This window comes from Phalacrocorax carbo, chromosome 1 (genome assembly GCF_963921805.1).
Source record: "Phalacrocorax carbo chromosome 1, bPhaCar2.1, whole genome shotgun sequence".
NCBI lineage: Eukaryota > Metazoa > Chordata > Aves > Suliformes > Phalacrocoracidae > Phalacrocorax > Phalacrocorax carbo.
This window is the reverse complement of record NC_087513.1, coordinates 75,985,701-76,005,336: the sequence shown is the minus strand read 5'-3', so window position 1 is coordinate 76,005,336 and position 19,636 is coordinate 75,985,701. Positions and strand designations below refer to the sequence as shown.

At 47.3% G+C, this 19,636-nt stretch overlaps 1 protein-coding gene across 12 annotated transcripts in view; it reads right to left on the bottom strand.

Annotated features, from left to right (window-relative positions):
• Positions 1–8,908, bottom strand: part of PPFIBP1 (PPFIA binding protein 1) — a 116,453-nt gene extending 107,545 nt beyond the window's left edge. For 7 of the 12 annotated variants that reach the window (XM_064460529.1, XM_064460573.1, XM_064460563.1 and 4 more), the window contains exon 1: positions 8,694–8,907. The gene's annotated coding sequence lies outside the window, so the exon portion shown is untranslated. Of the gene's footprint in view, positions 1–8,693 lie in introns of all 12 variants that reach the window. The other 5 variants (XM_064460597.1, XM_064460614.1, XM_064460623.1 and 2 more) reach the window with 3 other exon arrangements.
• Between the last annotated feature and the right edge of the window lie 10,728 nt (positions 8,909–19,636).

Below are 19,636 nucleotides of genomic sequence, written 5' to 3'. Positions count from 1 at the left end.
GAACCCTCCCCTGATGTTTCCTTTACAAATATAACAAATTAAAAGTGCTGTCACAAGTTAAATGAGCTTCAGTCAAGTGGAGAAAAAAAAATGCTGATGGCTCTAAGATCCAACTGACAAGCCTTTTCAGGTCTGTTCTGAAGCAAAACCAACTTCCCAGAGATTTAAATTAAAAGTAAAGAAATAGTCTCCTTTGCTTAATCCTGTTTTGGAAGCACGACAGAGGATACTACAACAAAGCTAGCACCTGAACGCACCAGGAGGCATCTAGCTACCATATAGCTCTCCTGTAGATTAGCTGCTCAACACACCCACCTCTTCTTGAAGAGGACCTTTGCTCCACTGTGCATACAGCTGTGGGCAGGAATTTGGAATACTTGGTGTGTCTTGGCTGCTCCAACATGTCCTCATACCCCTCCCTCTATGGAAGCCACTAACCCACTGAAATTGTCTATAATACACACCCTCTTACAGGCGAACAGCCATTTGTGCTCACATCTTGAGAGGTGCCACCAAGGATGGCTACTTCAGCCTCCAGCTGCAACACAAAGGTCCCCCCTCACAGCACAGAGGTCCGCAGGAAGCAGGCTACACAAAGCACGTGTCAGCTGTGGTGTGGAGCACCTTGCATTTTCAGTGTACCAGCATTTTAGGGAACATGAAGTTTTGTCTGGTTCTTAAAAAAGGGAGCTCAATATACCATCCCTCCCCTCCCATGTAACCAAAGTCTATCAGAGATGCTTCCAGTGCAGGAGAGAGACCAAAAAGGCCCCAGCTGAGCAGCACAGGGAGCACAGCCATCAGACCACCACCTCCCACCGTAAAGCACATTTTCCAGCTTGGACATTTGGATAGGGAAACCAAAGCAGGTCACAGCACCAGGAATGCTCCCTGGTCCCACACAGCCACAGCCTCATCCACGTCCCAGCCTTTGCCTCCCCTCACACCCTGCACACAGCATCCTTAGGAGTCAGCACAGTCCCCACCAGGCTCACTCCCAGAGCTCCTCTGGGATGGACAAAGATGAACCCACGCTACATTTCAGCACAGGTTTATAAACCTAAACCAGGGTGGTAGAGGAGACACTTCAAATCAACAAGAAAAGCTTCCAAAAATAGGGCAAAACAACACAATCACACAGCTGACAACTACAAACACCCATTCACACTCAAGCTGAGGAGATCCCAATGGGCCATACGCTCCCTCTCCTTGCCAACACCTTGCCTCCACAGGATTTCTTCCATATGAGTAGACTACCTGATGCAAGCCTAAGAGAAAACAGATTCTGTCAGTTCCCATATGGCAAGAGTGATTTTTACAAACTCATGCCAGCTGTGTCCTTCCTAAGGTGTACAGAACCCAAGACCACAAGTGCTACACTTGTGTGGGATAACAACTATTTTCAGAAACAGCTCAGCACTTTTTTACAATGAAGCTACTTTTCCTCACATGCTCTTCAAGGCAGATGTTAATTATCAGCATTACACTCCACAGAACCTTAATTTGATCCTACAGACACCTTCACGTACCAACCGCGTGACATCCAAAAACATGCAGACCAGCCTCCAAAGGGCCTGTGTGCTCTTTTCTCCAACCCTTACACTCCCTATGATCTCAGCTAGTCTAAATAGCTAATCTCCTTCAACAGTGCTTACACCCTTCCTGTGTTTTGCAAAGGCTGTAATTCTGCCTAAACTTCATACATGGCTATAGCTCGTGAGTACGCATATAGATAGAAAATACACATATAGATTAATATCTAGATACTATATAGATATATGTATAAGATACATATACACATATATAGAGAAAACATCAAGATAAGACTTCAGTAAGACACCTACCTAGATTTTCTGCCTTATTCTAGATCCTTCAAATGGACTTGAAGTTCCCTAAACTCTGGAGGTACTCAAAAATTAAATTTTGCTCAGATCAAGACCCACGCTATGGAAAGAGACTCAGCAGAGCAGAACAGTTTAAGCACACTCAGCAAACCCAGCACATCCTCAATGCATCTGATGTACTGCAAGACCTCAGATGAAGTTCTGTGCTTGTAGCAACAACACTTCCTCCTGCCCTCTACCTGCAACCACCCTGGGACAACAGGTAGCCAGCAGTAAACCACAGGCCACAAAATCTACTGTGAGCAGCACACAGCCTGTGAGCCATGGCTCGGTCACCCCTTTAAGTGCAAGAGTGACCATAAACCTTAACTGCACCCTACTGCTGCAGTGAAACCAGCTCTAACATTTTTGCCAGATTCTGCGTCGAGGGGCAAAGGCCAACAAAACCACCTCCGAGTCACTCACGGCACCACTCTTCTTTACAGCAAGGAAAGACACTACTATTAAGGACCTTCCTTCTGAATATTGGAACTAGGTCTGAAATCCTTAGGACTTGCACTGCGCTAGGCTGAACCCCTCAGCCTGCGAATGCCCAACCACAAAGCTGGGAGAGCGCCAGACTTCCATGACCATCATATGCCCGCTGAGAGAGCACACGGACAGCTGTGTGCACAGCTGCAACAGCATCAACTGCCCTTCCTCATCCCCAAAACCAGATCCTAGTACTGGTTTGGTAAACACGTGTGTTCTCATTTCTGTCATTCATAAAAGAGTGCTACAGGGGAAAGATTTGAAAATGAGGAGGTTGGGTAGATTGTTTTGCAATTTTTTTTTGTTTTTACAGCATTAAAGCTATTTTTCTGTTCCCAACTATAAATTGCATATGTTGTATCTCCACCACCACTGCAGTGTCCATGAACTATTTGGGTTTATATTCTACATCTATATATAAAATCCACTCTATACTTTTCCCCTAGATTTTTATTTTAGAATTCACCAGTCTGAGAAGACCAAATGAAGACAAAATGCAAGACCAAATCATTATTGTTTCCTCTTATTTTGACACATCTATTACAGCGCGAGAAAATAAAGTTGTTTTCCCAAATCACATTTGGAGCCACAAGAACTCTTTGATTTAAAATGTGCTGATTCATCCTAGCAGTTATCAGATTTTTCCTATCTGAGACATAATTAGACAGCTGCCTGACAGCATAAAGATTCTCCAGTTTAGAGTTCAGATGCTGCAACAGCCGGCTCAAGTCTTAGCCTTAAGTTTTCCAGTAATATTTAGGGAAAAGCCTGTAAAGAAAGATGCATGTACAAATAAACTTTTGGATCAGCATAGTTGATCTTGGAGCCTTTTGTTCACAGGTGGCATTCGATAAGATTTTATTCATGCAGGAGTTACAACACTGTGCCTACTGGAAGTGTGATTACCATCAACATTATGCAAATGGATGCTTAAAGTCACACTTTTTGTTATTTTTATCTTCCCTCAAACACCACTAGCCAGAGTCTGAATAAATGGCCTCTGGTTCTGGTTCTTTGATGCAACCTGCGCTGACTAATGACGCAGAACAGCAGAAGGGAAAGAGAGCATCCTTACCTCAACACAGACTAGGACACCATTTTCCAGCCCAGTGCTGGACAAGAGATCTAATCTCCCCGCCTAAGTATTCTCACATGATATGGGGGAACCAGGCTTTTGCATCTCGCAGAGGTTTTGACAAGATTCAGACTTGCACCATGCTTCTGCAGAAAGAGGAGAACAATTCTGGTCTTCACCAGGGGCCACTCATCATGGCCCTGAGATGACACACAGGAGAAGACCCAACACGCAAGGCACAAGGGTGAGATTTAACAGCACTCCTCCCAGACAGCACCTCTGATGAAGAACGCTCTGATGAAGCATTAGCTCTGTCAGCCCAGAGCAGCCAAGCACTCAACAGCAAGAGAGCAGAGGACTCCCATCTAGGGGATATGTTGGGTTTGTGAGACCATACTGCACAGCCTAAGCCCTTCCCTAGTTCTCCACCTGCCTCCCCCAGTAATGATGAAGATGGCCCGGGCAAGGAGAAGAAAGTCTATAGCCTCAGCTGGCTGCAAGACCTGTATCTAAAAATATTTCCACTGAGGAAAGAAATCAGCTCTTTACCTAACTGGTTTATCTTGGCCTTTTGACAGAAACAGAAGCACAGCCATTGGAAAAAAGATAAAGGTTTAACGCACCACAATTTTCTGGTGCACAGCAGAAGTCATAGAGGAACAAAGTGCTCTGGAAGCTAAAGGATATCAGGAAATCATATGCGCCTATAGCAAGGGCAATACACATCATGGGCAAGGAACTGCAAATTCTGTATGATGCCTGAATTATTAATGGAAAATTCCAACCTTTAAGCAGAAATAAAGTACTATCTTGGCAGCAAACACTATTAGAAAAATAAGAGACAGCCGCTATCCTCAGCCTGAGCTGAACCAACACAGAAGTCAATTTGTGAGAGGTGCACAAAACAGGAGGCAAAAATGGATGCATCATTCCCTGCATCTCGAGGTGTGTTCACAGCTAAGCACCCTCACTAGGGCACTCAGAAAAAGGAAAGATCCAAAGCAAAGATCCCACCAGAAACCCACTGAGACAGACATTACAACTTCACGTGATCATCTGCTAAAGTCGCTTGAAGTTGGAGACATGCAACTGTAGATAAATACCCCACAGCAAGAGTAACACTGTACCCCAAAAGAAGGGCCAAGCTTTAATTTGGCATCAAGTGCTAACTTTGCCAAACATTGGGCAAGAGGTGTCATCTCTCTCGAGTAACACAGAGCCTTTCCTATGTTATGCAAAGATTAATGCTTGTAAACCTGCCATCTTCAAAAAGCTATTTGAACAGTAAACCTCATTGATTTATGAAGCTGTCATTAAATGGCCTCTCTTTCTCCACTCACAGATCACCTGTTCAGCAGTCAACTTTTCAGCACTAACGGACATCTTCCTACCAAGACACAGGGAGGGCTGATGCCCTAGTCCTACTCAAACTAAAAAAGTCAGCACAAATGCAAAGACTGACAAAGGAAGAGACCTAGGCACAGTACATCTGCTACAGAGATGCTGCAACACACCAGCTGGGCTCTGGGCACGCGAACACATTTACATGCAGGGCAAGACAGGGTGGGAATTTGTACTAGATGTCACATAAATGCTAAATAAACATCTGGGTATAAACACCAGCAGTAAACGCAAGGCAAGGCAATGTAGTTTACCTCTCCTGGGCTGGATCCAAGAGCAAAGTCGCTAATGGGATGACTAATGGGATCTCACAATTACAAATGGGGGAGCAGGCCACTATTCAGCCTAAGTACAGGAAGACACTAAGTGGTTTTATTTATGAAGGTATTAAGTGTTTTTATGTATTCTTAATGCACAGCTGTATGCACAAGCTCCACAAAAGAAGAGTAAACACAACAAAACCTGCCTGAACCTTCCAATAAACCTGTTCCTTGCATTTATAAACCTACAGATGTGGCTCAGACAGACAGAAATCGGTCAGACTATGATAGGACAGCTTTAAAGCAGCAACAAAACTTGAGTTTTGCTTTGAAGCCTGAAAATAACAAACTTAAGTACGAGAAGAAGCTGCCTCAGGTATACCAACCTAACTTGTGTATCACCATTTACAAGCTGAGGCAGAGGTTACCAGCACCTTCTTAAGGAAAAGCATGCAAAGTCAGCCGCGGGACGGAGGCTTTACTGACCACCTCTAACACTCCTGTAATTTTCAGGATACTTCGGTACCTCCCTAAATTCTGCCTAATACTTGGGCTCTTACTTTCTCTGTTGAAAACTACTGCAAACCAGGGGACTCCCCAGTCACAGGCACTTTGGGTTTTTTTGCACTCCTATTGCACCACCCCAGGAGTCAGGGATACATTTTTGGACCATCTGTACCAGATTAGTGATCCAGCCACCTCTCCATGCTCCCCTACCTTCAGAGAAAACACATAACGCAAAGCACAACAAAGGGAATTAGTCAGTTATTCAAACGAGTTTACAGCAACACTATCTTGTCCTGAGTAAGCCAAAGGTATATTTTGATGTAATTACACCACTGTCAAGAAAGTGACTAAACCTTCTTCAGTTTTAAACCTCTTCAGGGGAAGGATTTTCACTTCACTGAAACTGCTCCTTGAAGCGGTGGAAGACAAACATCACAGAAACCCCATTTGGAGGGGTTCAAGAGACACAAAACCTCCTGAGGGATGCTGTACCGTGCACCTCATAGCACACAGCGTTGCCTGTCCTCAGGCCATCCAGACCTGACCAGTAAGCAGGGACCAGACTTCATCTTCCTCGTCATCAGCAAGCAATGGGACCAGACAGGCTGGCAGCACCACCTGGGAACCTCAGTCTCCTGGGAATGGCTGTAATTCCAGGAATGTGAACATCATCCTCATGTTGACACAGGTCACAAGCAAAGTCTCTCCATACACCTCCACAGACATTCTCATCAGGACCTCATTCCTCCCTGCAACGTTTTACACTGCACAGGCAGTGCAGCCCAAAACAGAAACAGGACTTGCATTTAAGTAAGGGGAAAAAAAAAAAAAAAAAAAAAAAGAGAGATGACATTCAACACAACTTTCCACGTGACATCCCCTGACTTCAAGGCACTCCACCCTGTGTTTCAGGGACAAGCAGAAACGTTACTCACCAATTTTTCCAGAGCACAGATCTGATGCAGACACATGTGTACAAGACACATCAACTTAAATATTCTTCAGCAGAACTCAAACCCAAGAGAGATCCAGCAAAAGGGTAAAAACCCAGGGCAAAACTCAAAGCTGAGGATGCACTTGAATTTGGACTCATGCATTTTGACTCAGGCTCTTGCCAGTATCTCATTTAAGAGGGCTACAGTAGCCACTGAATACTTAACAGCACCTTGTTCAAAGGCAGCGTGCCTCAAAGCAGGAGCAACGCTGCTGAAAGGGGAACCTGCTCCTAAAGGCCCCACTCCACAGCCAGGTAAACACATGGAGCTCCTGCTGCCTTCACGGAGGAGGGAAACATCAACTTCACACTCTTGGCATGGGAAGACAGGCCTTCATTTATGAGCAACGCAGCATGCTATTGACAGTCATTCTCACTGGCAAGCTAAACAACTCCCTCTGCTTCTAGGAGCTGATGTATTTGATACGGCTTTTCAAGAAACTGTGCTAAATGCTATTGTCAAAACTCCCCTGGGAGGGGCACTAAGCCAAACTAGGGAGCACTTTGTCTCAATTTCTTGCTCACGTGAAGAAGTTGAGAGGCAAAAATGCTCGCTGCATTTGGAGCCAAGAGTTTAAGCAGATTTCAGTTTTCCTTATTTCTGCGATGCCTCTCAAACCAACTTGCCGTGCCGCCTCACTGAGTGCACTGGTTTTACTGACACCCATACTTGGGGTCTTTATTGTAATTGCAAGTCACTTTTGTCCTTCACAAATTCTCAAGCTACGACTGCCACCTTCAACAGAAGCAATACATCCAGAGTTGGCACACTGAAACATCTTCCCCTCAGATGTTCAATCATGTAAGCACAGAGAATATTCTCCCTCTGTGACCCATTTTTGCTGTTTACTTTTTGGAAGGCAGAGACGCTCGTATTGCTCAATCGTGCTGCCACTGCAATACATACAGAGCTTACACGTTGTGCTGTTGGTAATATCTGTGCTTGGGCCGAAATAAGGAGAGCCAGCAGAGTCTCTGAAGGTTCAGACGCAGCCCAACTCCTAAACATTTCATCTGCACAAGACCGGCAGTGCTACGCTTCCACAGGAGAGCACACACATGCTGTTATACCACAGCTAAGCGTTTAATACCATAGCTTACTTTTTCCCCCTGTAGAAATAACTATGTAGGTACAAAGCACCTTTTTACCACTGCAGCTGCATCTCAGCCAGGGTGTGAGCCAGCATAACTATTTCAGTTTTTTTAAATCACAAGCCTACAAGAAATAGAGCTAGAAGAAATAATTACAGGATGTAAAAAACCCAGACCTTAAATCAAAACGCATTTGTTAGTTCAAGATAAAACTCATAACTGAAGTTTCACAGCACTTGTGGCTGAAGCGTCCTACTAAAGCCTGTAAAGATTAAACCGGAGCCTACCTCTCCCCAAAATTTCCCTAAAAGCTACGCCAGTTCCAGCACCTAAGTAAGTTACAAAAGGTCAGAAGCTAATTAAAGACTCTCCCTCTGAAACCGCTCGGCTTCCCCCTTTCCAGCCGGGCCGCAGGGGCACACCTAGCCGCAGCCCGAGGACAGGGGCCGGCTGCTTTTGGCAGCGGGGAGGGCAGGCTGGAGGGGAAACCCCCTCGCCCCGCACCGCCCGGGCCACGGCCGAGGCGAGGGGTGCAAGCGAAGAACGGGCGGGCTCCCAGCGCCCCACGGCCTCCCCCCACCCCCCGCCCTGAAACCTCGCGGGGTGTGCGGCGCTGCGGGGGACGCGCGGGGGTGCCCGGCCCACGGCGCCGGGCTCATGGCGGGCTCCCAGCCCACGCGCGGGGCGCGCAGCGGCGCCCGGCCCGCCGTTCCCCGGGGAGGGGCGGGGGGAACGGACGAACACACACCCGCTCCCCGCCGGCGGGGCGGGCGGCCCGGTCCCATGGCGGCGGGGAGGAGCCGGCCCCGCTGCGGCCCGCACGACGCGGCGGGAGCCGTCGGGGAGGGCTGCCGCCGGCACAAGGCGGCCGCGGGGAAGGACGCGGCGGGGGCTCATCCCGCCGGGACGCAAAAGTTGCCGCAGTCGGGCTCGGTTCGGTTTCGGGCAGCGGGGCCGGGCCCCGGGAGCTACCCCGGCGCGCCCCTTACCTGCGCCTAAACCCCGGCGGGCCCTCCCGAGGCGGCCGCGCCTCCGCCTCTGCCGGCTCCGGACAGCCCCCGCCGCCCTCCGGTCCGGTGCGCGCCGCGCCGCGCCGCTCCGCTCCGCCGCCCGCCCCGTCCCGGCCGGCCCCGCCCCGGACCGCCCCCGCCTCCGCCTCCCACACGGCGGCCGGCACCCAGCGGGGCCGCGCCGGGCCGGGCCGGGCGCTCCCCTCGCTCCCCGCCCCGGGGCCGGGCCTCCCCGACGGGGCGGGCGGCAGCGCCGGGCCGGGCCGGCGCCGTGATTGGGCCCGGCGGCAGTCACTCGGCGGGGCGGGGACCCTTCCCGCCCCACGGCGGCGGTGCTCCACGCCCGCCTTCGCGCCTCAGGATCCCGCCCTCCCCTCAGCCCCCAGCACCACCTTCTGACACAGCCCGTGCAAACCCCCCAGACTCCCCCTTGGGAAGGGAAGGAGGGCTGACCCCGTCCCCCCCGAGCAGGGCCCGGCCCCGCAGCCGGCGGGAGACCTCACACCTACCGCCAACCACCACAGCAACCCGCGGCGGGGACGGGTGCGCTGCGTCGGCTGCCCCAAGGCCCACCCCAAAACCCAGCCATGCCGCTCTCGCTGCCCTCTCACGTGGCAAAATGGCCGGCAAGGCCTGCCGATATCGTGCCTTCACACAACCGGTGGGACTGGGGTTGGCCTGGCAGCTGCGTCCAGCCAACTATTGATTTTGATCTGAGTTGACCCAAAACTTTTTTTAAATTATCAGACCACTTCCTCCCCTCCTCCAATGGCTGGGTTAGACAAAAGTCTAATGGTTTTGTATGTGGAAAAAATGATTTGGTTGTACTTACTTTCTAATCACAATTTAAAAAAAAACAAACCTGGAAGTTTCCATTCAAAAGCATGTTGAAAGTAAATATTTTGACTTCTCAACAGAAAATGGGAAAGTACCCATGCTATGCTGTAGCATCAGTTTCTACAATTGGCCTTTTTGACCATTTTCCTCAAATCCTCATCGAAACTCCAGCATATGTTACCAGTTTGCTGTCAGTCGATGGGCTAAATCACAGGGGTTCCACATCCTGTGCTCTGTCCCGCATGAAATAGCCAGATTTGGACTTGCCTAATAACAAGCGCTTGGAACAAATCTTGATCCTCACTGAATCCCAATATTCATCAGCCTTTGTTTTCTGAATTGCTTGTTCTGTTGATTTTTTTTTTTGCTTACACTTTAATTAATTTTTAATTCAGAAAGTGAAGATTCTTATTAAAGAACCTAATGCAGAAGGGCTTCATTAGTCCAGGATGGTATATGAGTGATTTTTCTCTGAAAACAAATCCAAGCTGATGAACAACTGTTTGAATTCCTTCATCAAGGAAAATACCTTTGCAAGTTAAGACAAATCTCTGATAAGGCTTTCTGCCTTGCTTATCTCCCATCTCCCAAAATAGCTCAGTCCTTTTTTGCTCCAGGCTGGTTGCAAGGAAAGGTTGATTTTCTCCACCTTTGTGAAAACGCAGCAGCCTCTGAGAAGCCAGAGATCTTGCTCACCCCTCCCGTGAAGGCCACAGGAGGTTACAACCAGTAAGAGTGTTTTCCGACATTCTTCACTGCATGAGGAGGTGACAGGAAAGAGCTTTTCCCTCACTTTGCAACGGGAACGAGTACCGTCTCCGTGGTTACAAATCAATAAATGGCATCAAGCCTAGTATTTCAAGAGCTGTCAGAGGCATTTGGAAGGCACGGCATGCACTATCTTACATGATCTTCTTTGGGTGGTGCTTGGAGTCTTCCACGCATTCATGTGGTGCTACAACCAGGGATCTGGTGCTGTAGCGCAGTTATTTTTCAGCTGGATCAGTGGGGTGAGCAGATATACCCCAAGCCCCAGGGATTACTGGCACAAAGCAGGTGTCAGGGGTGGATGCATGAGCAGGACCATGCCTCCCACTGGCACTGACTCTGAGATCAGACTAAGCACCTTGCAAAACAGCGATTAATAGCACTCTTGTTACGTCTGTGGTGCATCTATTCCATGTTTTTACTGGAGCCTCATTGCTTAGTGATAAACGTCGTTCAGTTTTTAATGCAGTTTTCCTTACAACGTTCTCCCAAGCGTTACTATCTCATTTTACACAGTTTAAGTGACTCACCTTGGTTAATTGTTGACTGTTAATGACTTGTATGATCCAGATTTCAATTTTCCTCTCCTCTGGAAGTAATCTGGTTCTAGCAGTGCAACAGTCGTTAGCCCCACGCCTCAGTATCCGTGCTTGCTCAGTCAGGGCCCTGAAATACAACCACCTGTGTGCATCGCAGCCAATTTTTAATTATTTTGTTTTAAACTTCAGCACATTGTTGGGACCCTCAGGTTTTCCTTTAGACCAAACCCACTCCCCAGAATACCACAGCTGAAAGAGCCAAGGGATCTCCTTCCCAACAGGCAATGATTTCGCACACCCAGGCTGTGCATGTCTCTCATTTCAGGGCAGCTCAGAAAGCGCGTTCTGCAAGTTGCTCTCTTTATACCCGGCCGGGTGTTAAACCTGAAGCTGAGCCAGGGTGTTTTCAGGTCAGGTCTCTGCTACTGAGTCTCCTGGCACAGTTGTGTCAGGCAGAGCTGTGACGAGATAAGATCCTTTGAAGGCAGAGCTGTGCCAGCAAAAGCACCTTGTGCGGAGAAAACGGCGCTTTTGTCCACTCGAGAAAGCTGGAATTCGCTCTCTCAGCAAAAGCACGATTTTACTGTTAGAAGCTGCCTCTACCTTGGAAATGTTATCTCTTCTGACCAACTGTTGTAGCTACGCTGTCAAAGCTGTCCTGGCTTTCAGCTGCCTCAAGTGTCCTGACCGTTACATACTCAACGGAGCTAATTGTTTCAGCCAAAACCTTGAGTATGACATTATGTTCAGTCCTAGGACAAAGCACTCCACAAACAGTTTCTAGCTGTCAAATCAATAATTTAACCTTCCTCATGTTTAAATTCCCCTCCAATCCCTGCCTAAAAAGGAGAGGAGAGATTCAGTGCCCAAAGGATCAACTTAATCCACAGCAGTCTCAGTACAAAATGGCCCCAAACTGTACCCCTCAGAACGATCAAACTTCTGACCTTGGCTGTTCCACCCCTCGGTCTTCCTGCAGCCAAGCTTTTGAAAACACTGTAAGAAAAGCCCCACATGCTGAACCTACCGCTGAACTGACATAAAGGATGCTGCCTTGGCTCTGCTGCGCTGGCCAGCAGACCTGCTTAGGGCTGAACTGTCTCACAGTTCTCAGTTTAAACCCCTCAAAAGGAAGAAAGCCATCTAAGAAATGACCAGTCAGCTCCTGCACATAGGATTGTTTCAGGTGCCCCTGATCCTCTGAGGCGGGATTACCTGCGGGCCCGAGAACCTCCAGCTGCAGTATGGGGCGAGCCTGCAGCTGCAGCAGGCAGCAAAGCACATCACCTTTCCATTTGAGAATCTGTGATCTAGGGGTTAGTGGTGAAATCCATCTGTGAAGAGTCATCCTGATGGCTGGATAAGACTCAGTCTCCCAGAAAGTGCTGGAGAGAAGATGCCACTTCATACCTGTGTTATTCACGTTTGGCAAGGTGCTTGGTGTGGCCCTCGCCAGCCTTTGAGATGACCAGTTCTGCATATTTTATCTGGAACCTTGTGGAATTACCTCCTGGAAACCAGGAAAAAGCAAGTTCAAGTTCTTTCTCAAGTGGGCAAGAAAGCTTCCCATAAAAAATTACACACCCATGAGGGTGAAAAAGTAATTAGCTGCAGGAACTTCTTCAGCTGGAGCACTGCGATGAACATCAGAGATGTGTCAGTGTGTAGCTGGAAATCACAAAAAGTAATAATGTTAAGGAGAAGGTGCTGCACATCTTACGTAAAATGCGAGCAAGAAAAAACCTCCTGGCGTGAGGAATGCATACACATTCAGTGGCAATAGTGTCGCTGTTGAAAAGATTGGGTGTTTCAGACTGACTTTGTCTTCCCTTTATTTTGAATGACTGCAATCATTAAAAGCAGGAAAGGAGAGACTGCAGTTGGAAAGTAAGTTTTACATTCTTAAATTTCTGCAGGCCTAAAAAACGTTATTTTTCTTTCCCTGGAGGTCTCCCACTCGCTCATTAACTGGGCAGTGTACATTAACTGGGCTGAAATACTCATTAAGTTCACGCAATGCAATTTTCATAGCATTCTCTCTATTTCTGTATCAGCAGATAATTCTTACACTCAGAAGCTGCTTTCTGCTATACTCAGTAAAGGCGACTGCTTAATCAAGAGCTAGAGAGAAGCCCTTTGAGTACTCAGAGTGTTTAGCTTCAGTCACAGGAAAAAATGTTCAACTTTGTGGTACAAGAGTAGTCAGAAACAGGCGTTAGGTAGAGGCACTAACTTTTACTGATAGACCTCGCTATGGAATGTACCAAATAAGCACATCTCCACTGAAATACACAGGCGGGCACAGCTTGCACAGTGATCAGCCAGCAAGGCAAATACCCGAGTCTATGAAGTGCTGCAAAATGTGATCAGAGGAAAGCAGGCATGGTGGATACAGCAGGACATAACAAACAGCGAGTGTTTCCCCTGGTCCTTATGGAAAACCCTGCCAGAAACTCAGTTTGTAACATCTGCCTAATCTGAGGGAGACTTTTCTTGTAGACCCAGCCAAATTAATCCCTTGTACAACTCACACTGTTAATCATGTCTGACCTCACCGCTACCCTTCATCTACACCTGGCCAGTGATGGCACCCCCACACTTCACCTTCTGTGCCCCAGCCACTAGGATAACTCTCACTATTAATTTCCCACTAATTCTGAGCTCATATTGCTCTGGTTTGCCTGGCACTGTTCATATACAGACATGGCCTTATCACCCTTTCGTTCCTTTCATAATGACTTTCACATTCCCACTCCCTCAGGAAATGCATGAAGGGGGCTTTCCAACAAGTAAAGCACTAGTACTGCGATAAAATGCCTTTCGTAAGAGAATCTCAAATATTGCATACTACCACATAGGAGTTATTCTCTCCACCGTGCCAATGAAGAAAACAAGGGGAAAGAGATGAAGGCTGTATCTCATCTCACAGTGTAACACCATACAGAGTCTCCTGAGCAAATCTCGGAGCACGGCAGTGCATTTGCACAATCCGGAGTAGCTGAATACTTGCATTCACACCGTCGAGTCCCTCTGCTGCACAGCTGGCAAAAGCAGCCGCGCTGCGGTGCCAGCCCCACTTCCAGAGCCGCAGATATCTCTGCCCGGCACGCTGTAGACATAACTGTAGTGTCTTACTCCAGATCACATAATGAGTCAGTGTCAAAGCTAGCTCAGTCAGCTAGCCTCTAGGCTCAGGCTTTAAGCGGCCTTCAGGAGAGGAAAACAACGCCAGTTCAGACATTCCTTAAATACTAGGGCTGCGAGGGCCGGGGGGGAAGGCGACAGTATCCTGCCTACACGAGAGCAGGAACTACGTTTGCTTCCCATTTCCAAGAGCCTGAGATATGTGCACCTTGTTTGTTCCTGGACTGACTTCTCTGGAAATGCGTTTTGCTGGTGACTCATGGAGATGGGAAACACAGCCAGGCTCCCAAGCTGAGTCACCCCAGGCACGTGCAGGGTAGGAAGGGATGCTTTCAGGTGGCAAGTACCAAGCAACTTAATCACTTGAAAGTACTAAAATCTGCTCTAGAGAAACAAAAGGCAACAAGCAAAATCTTAGGGGCTGACTAGGATAGTGACCAAGCTGTCTTAGTGTATCAGTCAGCGTGAGACTTGCCGTGCTCTAAGCAAAGTGACAGACAACCTTAAAACAGGGATTATTATTCTGAAAGAAAGAAGAGAGAAAAGTGGGAAATACAGCTCAGGGGGAGCACAGGAGATGGTGATCATCAGTTTGGTTACTATCGGTTTTGGTCTGCCTCTCTGTCTCTCCAGAGAGTTTACACCTTAGGAATGAGGAGAGAGAATAAAGCTTTCAGTCATGGAAGGTACCTATTTTTTAGCTTAGAAAAGAACAACAAAATGATCTCTATCCTCCACAGCACCTGTAAGCCCTGTCTTTTTGTGTTAAGGGTAAGTAGAAGAAGAGACGAAGGGATTTTGGTTTAAGTGGGGAGTAAGTCTTATCTGAGTTAGTATGGCTGATATGAAGAGTTTATAAATAGAACTTCACTAAACCTATAGAACTAAAAGTATTTACATTATTTACCTAAATAAAACTATTTGAGGATCATTCATAAGACAAAACAATGGGAAAAAATTAAAATCCCACTTTGGCATTCTTATCAAAAGTTGTGCAGGATGAACTGAATTCCAGTTTTCTGAAACTTCAGGAGAAATAGTTGCCTCTTCCCATTAGAAGAGAATCCGAATGTCTTACCAAAGTTGTTACACAGGCCATTGAAATCTAGATGTCAAAATGCTTTTTCAGACAGCTTTTATTCAACAACATCTCTATTAAGGCTGGTTAAATGTTTTAACTTCCATCCCGGGCAAAGTGTTGATTTTGACATTTTGAGAGAAACAGAGCAACACATTTGGAGGAAGAAATGAATATTTAGGAGTCTTGTGAAATGAAATATTCCAAGAACAGCAGCTAAGCAAATTAATATGAAAATCAGAATATAAATATTGAGCTATTTCATGGGAATGCACAAATGGGTTTGTTCACCACTCAGCCTGGTCAAAGCAGCGCTGACCAAGCAAGGAGGTGAAGGCTGGGGTGGATGCAGTGGCAAGCAAACAGTGCAGAATTACTGCCAGGCTCCAGGGTCCCTCTGTCTTGTTGAGCTGTACCTTCTGCATTCATTTTAGGTATCCTGCTGCCACCGCAGCTCCTTCACAGGGACAAGACGGACAGGCTGGATGCAACACAGCTTGCAGAAGTGAGCGGGCTTGTGAATGGTGAAAAGTTAAACACGTGCAAAAGAAAGAGCAAAGCACAGAATACAGGGGAGCATAACAAAACAACATAAAGGTGGAGAAGCCAATGTGTGTCTCAGATGAGATTAATTAGACGCTGAGCCTAATCTTGCTGAAGATGGAAGGCACACCTCCTCTGGCAGCTCGGCTTCATGAAAACACCTGCGGCTGTCACGTCTGGTTGGCTAAATGCCGTTGCGCAAAATGGTTTTACTAGCCCTATCAGCTCGTCAGTGTGCAATTTGCTAATGCACAGGCATGAGGCCTGGGATCCTGCATCAGCGGTCCGGTTGTGGCGGTTTTGTCTTTGTGCCAAAAACTTCTGAGAACGTCTTTAAAGAGACAGCTCTCCATTAATCCAGGTACCAGAGTGCCATGCAGGTTTCATCAAGACCTCCGAGAGCTGAAGATCTGTTTTAGTGAGAACAGCTATGTTCATCTGCCATAAAAAATGTCTTTGGTTTCTAAAATAAACATTATATCTTAAAAAGGTTCTTAAAGAAAGTTTCAAATTTAGGTGATCAAAGTTATTGTAATTTCTTCTTAACGTCTGTGGATATTTCTTCTAGTCCTGAGTTCAGTAAAGAACTATTTAAGCATTTCCAGATAACTTACTCTCCAGTTCCCCTTACTCAGATGTCTTCTTGTATAACTGCATATAGCACTGCTATATTTGTACATAAATCGCCTTACAATTCAAACAAAAATGTCAGGAAGTTCAGATATGAGGCTTTTAATTCATATACAAAACACGTGCAAGGAACATTCAAAGGAAGTTTTAATCCATCTTAGGCATCCGAGGAATGATGTTTTCACATTTAAGATAAAACAGGAATCAGAAGAAACCACTATCTTTTGGCAAGTGTTTTGCAAACATAAATGTCCCCCTTAATCTTTGGAAATCAGGACTTTAGAAAGCATGATATTTTAAAATCTTGTTTTCTTTTAAAGTATATGCATATACTTTTACATATACATAAGTAAACACCTAAGCTGGATTCATTAGTAATTCAGTAGACTACTTAGGATGTAAGCCTGTTTAAAATAAAGCATGAAATTCTTACAATGGGTATTAAAACATAAGTTTAATATATATTTTTTTAAATGAATGAAATAAAACTCAAGGTGAAAACCATAAATGTTTGCCGTTAAAATTTTGAAGAACATAAAATCACTGAACTGATGGAATTACCATCTGAACATCTGGAACAAGAATTGGCTGAACTGAACCAGCTTTTGATAAAAGTAATTTTTCTACATGTGCAGAAAGAATATTGGAGCTGAACAAGTTGAATAATCTGAAACAGAAATAGCAATAAGTTCAAAGGCGAGAAACTAACTGGGAACTAAGCACCAAAAAGCTTGTGTTCCTTGCTAAGCTGTGAATAAAAGTGAGGAATGAAAGCGGCATCTCTTCATGCTTACGTTTTGAGGGACAGTGTGATCAGCAGCAAGCACTTCGATTCACCAGCTGCAAATTTTCCTTTTAAATTAATGACATTTTAATGAAAAATATACAACTATGAGCTCTGCATTGTTTCTTCTGTGGACAGAATGGTCTGCATGGTTGTTAAAGATACTGAAGGACAGACTGTTTTTGAACAGTGTGTGCGCTGAGATCCCAGTCATGAACCAAGCCGGAGGCTGAGCATGCGGGGCACCCACCCAGGCAGCTTGGAAGCAGCGGGCTTCCAACCCTGCACACAGGCACTGCAGGGGTAAAGCACCAAGCACTGCCACGTAAATTCTCTGTTGCTCATTCCTGCATGAGATAGGTACACATTTTCCTTTGCCTCCTTTGGCCCAGGCTTACCTCGATTAGCCACACGCTGGTGTAGGCAGGCTGGGTCCAGGCTGGCTCCTCTTCACTTACCTCCTACAGCCCACGCTTATTTTCAATCTCAGGCCCAATACACGTGTAAGTAGTAGTACCTTCGTTAGGGGAGAATGATATATATGAAACAAATATGTGATACATACCCTCTTAAAAAGTGTTTCTGAACAACATGATCATTCACAGCAATGTATTTTCCGTGGCAGCGGGTGACCCCTCAGAGACACTGGGAGGGGGGCGTACAGCAGTCAGTCACATCCCCTGGAGCTGGGATGGCAGAGAGCAAATTACTGGAACGCACTGTCAGCAATGCACGGCGGTGGCTCAGCAGCAGCGGTGCTTCGCCCGGAGCCTGCCGTGCCACCTCCCTGCCTGTCCAGCCTCGTGGGGCTCGCTGACCACAACCCTGGCTAAACCTCTGCCAAATAAACAAAGCAAAACAAAACTTTCCACTCAAGTGAGCTGGAAAATGAATTTAAGGTGCAGCTTAGAGCTACCGACACCCACCCCAGCCCCGAGGGGCGGTCTGTGAGCTGCTACAGCAGGGACAGGGCTGGGCAGAGGCTGGCACCAAAATGCTGCCCAGCGCTGTGGGGCCTGGGGGAAGGTGTTGGGGTGGATGAGGCCTGCTGGTGCAGCTGGGGTACGGTGTGACCCCCAGGCAGGAGGTTTGGCCATGTGTGGCTTGGGCAGGGGTCCCACCAACCGACTGGAGCAAGCTCATGGCAAAAGTGTGGCTTGCGGCTACCTCTCAGCCGCCATGGTTCAGCAGACAATGGCGGTTTAACAAGTTCTTCCTTGCCACCTCCCGTGCAGATGCCCAGGTCCTGCCACAGGGGCCAGCTTCTTTTCTTCGGCGGCCGCCGGAGCACGTGCTGTCCCGGCAGGGACCTGCTGCCCTCTGGGCTGGCTGGGGACACGCTGCGCACGGCCACCTTGCTCCCCTATCCCCCATCTCACAGGTGCTGAGGTGGCACCGGCAGGCTGACACAGAGCAGCCGCTGCCTGAGCGGCTTCGAGCGGCGTTGGGCAAGGTCTCGGTGGGTCTCTCTGTTTCGGGGCCCATGGTTCTGCCTGAGCTCTGCTGCAGGCATCTACCTGCGGAGGGGAGTATTGTATCACCTGGGCCACAACACCTTTCCTCCAGGGCAATCTTGCTGCCTCCTTACCAGTACGGCCAAGCAAAAGCAAGCAACTTAAGCAAGGCTTTTGCCAAAGTTAGAAATCAGCAGCAGACACCAGCAGCTCTGCTCTCCAGTCCTCCAGCCCAGCACCACATACCTCCACCCCACCCTGCATGCTGGAAGGACATAGTTTGGCATTTCCTCATGAACTCCTGTTAACAAACTCTTTACAAGAAAGTTACTGCAAAAGTTTTCAAACTCTGATGGAGGCCCCCGTCACCACCCTGAGCACAGGAGATCAGAGAGAGTGTTTCAGTAACACAGGACAGAAACTGTGCTGCATTTCTTATGATTAAGTATGATGGAAAAAAAGACTTAAAAATCACAGGCCTTTCATGTCCTCTATCGTCATTCAGCCCACAGGATCCCTATCAGCTACAGTAATCAGTTTGGGCTGTCAGCTACCAAAGCTGCATTAAGTATGTGGTGGTATTTTTAAATTAAACATGTCTTATTTTACACATAGGACATTAAGGCAAGCTGCGCTCCTGCTTTTCATAAAAATTATGCAGCTGATTGCTCCTGCATTAACTGGGAGGCACACATCAAAGGAGAACTGGGAGACTGACATGGGCCCCCAGTGACTTCAACTAAAATGAGTTTCAGGCAGTTTCAAAAAATTCGTCTCATCCAACGCAAATGTAGCCACAGCATTTCCAAAAAAGGGGCATTGGAAGCAAGTTCTCGCTCTGCTTAGAGCTCATGTCCCCTCCCCTGTGCCAAGTCTCAAGATTGATTTAACCTGGAATTTGCTTTTGGTGGGGAAGCAGCTAGCCTGAGCATTATGCAGGCCTGCCACTAGCTTTTGGAGTTTCACAGGGGGAAATAATCTCTGTAAATAATGATTTGAACTTCCAGAATCAATAAAGTATTATGGTGAAAATGGTTGAATAAGACACCACCACCTGTTGCTGTGGGGAGCACGAGAATGAGAGGAGGTAGCCTGGGAAATATTTTCATATGCAACCTGCTGTCCCTCACTGTGCCTGGGCCGGA